The 4,239-nt window shown below is 48.2% G+C and overlaps 1 pseudogene; it reads right to left on the bottom strand.

Moving 5' to 3' along the window:
* Window positions 1-2,915: 2,915 nt before the first annotated feature.
* On the bottom strand, window positions 2,916-3,880 carry LOC102018434 (annotated as a pseudogene).
* Window positions 3,881-4,239: the final 359 nt, after the last annotated feature.

Raw genomic sequence — 4,239 nt, 5'->3', positions numbered from 1 at the left:
GCGGGGGCCGCGCGTGGGCGCTGCAGGGCCCCGCCGCCTCAGCCGCGCCGCAGGGGCCCCACCTCCTCGCGCTGCACCTTTGCACCTTGGACCCGGCTCCCCGGGACGCCTGTCCTGCCCGCTGGTTGGAGCGCCAGTGCTGTGTTTATCTGTGTGGCCCTGGCGTCCAGCTCCCGGTCTTGGCCTACAGAGAGCTCAGTGACTTTAAGGAACGAATGAACGCTTTCTTTTCTTTGTTTTTGACACAGGGTCTTGCTCTGCTGTTTAGGCTGGCCTCAAACTCCCAGGGACCCTCCTGCCTCAGCCTCCGGAGTGCTGGGATTCCGCAGGCATGTGCCACCGCGCGGCCCTGAATTCACTTAGCAAAAGCTGATTGCGTCCTGGTGGCTGCCCCCGGGGAAGGGCCTCCCGTGGCCCCCGCGCCCTCCGGTCGGGTCCCGCAAATCTCTTAACTAGTTGAACCTCACTGCACTGACTCGTTACTATTTTTGTTTCTTCAGATAAAAATCCGAGGGCAGCACGCAGTCAGCATCTGAGAGCTGGCCCTTTGCGTCCGGGGCCAGCTGTGGCCAGCGCGACTCCCGCGAGCTGGGAGGAGCCGGCTGGGGGGCGCACCCCAGCCCCTGGGTTTCCCCCAATGTGCTGAGAAGAACCGGGGCGCTTCCCCGCGCGCTCAGGCCTCCCTTCTGATTCGCAGTGCGAAGCTCTAGCTGCTGTCTCCTGCAGGTCTCTGCCCAAGCAGGCTGCAGCAGTGTACCTGGAAAGTGTCACCCTTCGCGACAGCCTCCCTTGAGGCAGCCCGAGCTCCCGTATCTCCATGCAAGGTAAATATTTCCCCGTGCAAAGGTCAGCACCAGCGTGGATTCTGCCGAAAGCGATCTGTGGCATGGATGGTAGGTCCCGTGGAGAGTTACACCTGTGTGCTGAGCGTTTTCCGGGGTAAGGAAAGTGGCGGGTTAATTAGCTGTTGTCTAATGTACCAGTGAGGAGAAAGTTAGATGCTTGCAGATCTTGACAGAGTACTGAAAGCAGAGCTATCCCAAATAAAGTGAGTTTTACTGGTGTCTTGGTGTCTGAATAATTTTAGAGTAGATATAGCTTGGAGGGGGCGGTCCGTGGACCGGGGATTGAACCAGGGGTCACTGAACCACACCTCCAACCCTTCCTGAGATGCCCAGGCTAGCCCCCAAGTCCAAGCCCGCCTGCCTCAGCCTACCAAGTAAGTAGCCGGGTTTAGAGGTGTGCATCACCATGCCCGGGCTAAGTTAGTTTGCGCCTCAGTTCCTCTATGAAACGTGTTGTGTTTACCCCGTAGTGCTGTAGTGAGTGTTAAAAGAGCTAATATATAGAAAGAACACCCCATAGTACTGAGCTTAGCAAGCCATGATTGAAGGGTGCCAATGAGGAGGGTGATAGTGATGAATTCTACGTTTTCCACTTTAATTTGATTAAAGAGGGGATTTCCGGGGTAATAAGGAGCAGATTCTGTATACCAGTGCCAACCAAAAGTCACTAAGTTATCGTAAACAATGAGGTCATTCATCCTAGCCACGGTCATCGAATGAGGGCTCAGCGTGAATGGTAGACAGTAGGCTCGCGCCTCCTGCTGGAAAGGAGAGGGATTGCAGAACTCTTGGCAAAAAATAGAAACCGGCCTGGCAAGCTTTCTGTAAACAGATACGCTGATGTCTTAGCGCGGTCCTGTTCATCTGGGCCAAGAGCCGCCTGCTCCTGGCCACACAGTCCCTGTGGGACAAAGCCACGCTGTCACCTTGGGCCGGCTGGGGAGCGGCTGAGGGTGTCTCTGAGGCAGCAGGCAAAGCTCCCTCCACTGGACACGGAATGACCGCGCCTCTGAGCTGCAGAAGGCCCTAGTGTCACCCACTGGGCAAATGCAGGAGCTGCTTTTCGTATTTCATGGTAGTGTCGTAGCTGACAGCTGTGGGCCGCGGGAGTCTGTAACAGCAGGGAGACCCGGGTTAGGGAAGGGCGTGAGCGCCGAGAGAGCCGAGTCCTGTCAGTTACCAGCGGCTGCGGGAATCTTGGCCGGGCAGACTACTTCCAGCACCTTTGATCGAAGAACCCCCAGATCGTAGATCTCCGCAAAATGTCGCTTTCTCGGGGAGCCTTTTCTGACCCCCCCAGACAGTGACCAGGGCACCACCGTCCTCCAGGCCCCGGTCTTTCCTTCCAAATCTCCTCCACAAAAGGTTAATTATACATTTTAGGGTTCAAACAGGTATGCTTTACTTGGCAAATAAAAAAACCATGAAAACAAAGTCTCCTTCCTTTTATTATTACTTCCTACTTATTTTACACAATACTAGGTTTCACTGTGTAGACTTTGCCCATATCCACCCCCCATTTACCATCTCACTCCCTTATCCCCCCACCCCCTATTCCTTCCTCTTGTCTAATAATAGTCCCCTCCTGCTCTCATGTCATCTGTTTTAGATTCCACATTTTAGGGAGAACATGCACTGTTTATCTTTCGGAGTCTGGCTTATTTCACCCAACCTGATGATTTCCAGATCCACCTGTTTTCCTTCAACTGACAAAATTTTGTTCTTCTTCATGGCTGAATAATACTCCATTATGTATACATACATTTTCTTCGTGCATTTAAGTGTTGACAGGTACCTGGGCTGGTTCTGTATCTTGGCTCCTGTGAGTTGTGCTACAATAAACATGGGATGCAGTGATGGTGAACCTTTTAGAGACGAGCTCCTAAACTGCAATCCAAAGCCCACTTATTTATCAGAAAGTGCCAACACCACAATTAAACCTGAATACTGAGTTTTTAGTTTAGAGAAAACAACTCATGTATTGACACTTTTTGTCTTAAAAAAATACACTTTCCGTAGGTTCACCACCACTGTCCTATTGTATGCTGACTATGAATAATAAAGATCTTTTATTGTGTCATTCAAATATCACAAATCAGTCTTACAGTGTAGAAGCTTGTTTGTGTGGCTGGGTAACTCTCAGATCTTGTTCCACTGAACTGTCCCCTTTTCAGAAGCATGGATCCCATGTTTTGCAGTGCCCCTGTTTTTGACAGTCATGGCTTGCTGAAGCAAAGGAGATAAATTTGAAACAAGCTCAGTGTCATTTCCCTCAAAGATTAGTTCATCTTTCTGAGCTTAAGATACTCAGTAAGCAAACACTGGCCCTCATACAAACCTGGTGGGTGTATATTTTCTCCCAAGAAATCCAGATTTCTACAAGAGACCCGTCCTCCCAATGGGATGGGAAAGTGAGCATATCCAGACTTCATATGGTAACGGAAGCCCCGTATAACACCCTTGATCATGGTCCATGGATGACTACAGAACGTGCAAACAGTAGCCAGTTCCTTTCTCTTTCCCCACCACTTGTCCATCCGGAGGCTCTTTTTCTTTCCAAAGAGAGCAAGTTCTACATCCATGTGGTTAAAGTCACTCGGAAGGGTCCGCCTGGGGCCTTTCATAGTCACTGTGTGACCCTTCCGAGGGATGTGGGCGTTCTCTAGAGCGTCTGCAGTCTGACTGCTGAGAGTGGTTTTCATTCTCACAGGAGATGGCTAGGGCTTTAGCAATCTTGGTTATCTTTTCAAAGAGCCAATTCTTTGTTTCACTGATCCCGGTATTGTTCTTTTAGTTCCTAGCTCATTAATTTCAGCTTTGATCTTCATTATTTTTTTCCTTCTGATGGATTTAGTTGAGGTTTGTTCCTATTTTTTCTAAGGCCTTGAGATGCATTGTTAGGTTATTTATTTGAGATCTGTCTGATTTTTTTATGTGAGCACTCATAAGAATAATCTTTCCTTTTAGAACTGTCCTTGCTAAATTCCAGAAATTATGGTATGTTGTGATTTTATTTTCATCTGAGTCTAGGAATTTTTCTTTTCCTCCATGATCTAATCATATAAAAGTAAATTGTTGGGGCTGGGGATTTAGCTCAGCGGCACAGCGCCTGCCTGGCAAGCACAAGGTCATGAGTTTGATTCCTGGTACCAGACAAAAAATAAAAAACAAAAAGCAAACAAATAAACAAAAAAAAAGTGAATTGTCCAGTCTCCATGTGTTTGTTTAGTTTCTGTGATTTGTTTCTTTTGATTTCTAGTTTAATTCCACTGTATCTGATAAGAAATTATTCCAACATTTTTGTATTTGTAAGCATTTTTTGTATCTGTAAGAAATTATTTCAGCTTTTTTTGTATTTGTTAAGGCTTGTTTTATGGCCTAAAATATGATCTAA

This window comes from Chinchilla lanigera, unplaced genomic scaffold (assembly GCF_000276665.1).
Source record: "Chinchilla lanigera isolate Chin_1 unplaced genomic scaffold, ChiLan1.0 scaffold00035, whole genome shotgun sequence".
Taxonomy (NCBI): Eukaryota; Metazoa; Chordata; class Mammalia; order Rodentia; family Chinchillidae; genus Chinchilla; species Chinchilla lanigera.
The sequence above is the reverse complement of the archived record's forward strand: the minus strand, read 5'-3'. Positions and strand labels throughout refer to the sequence as shown.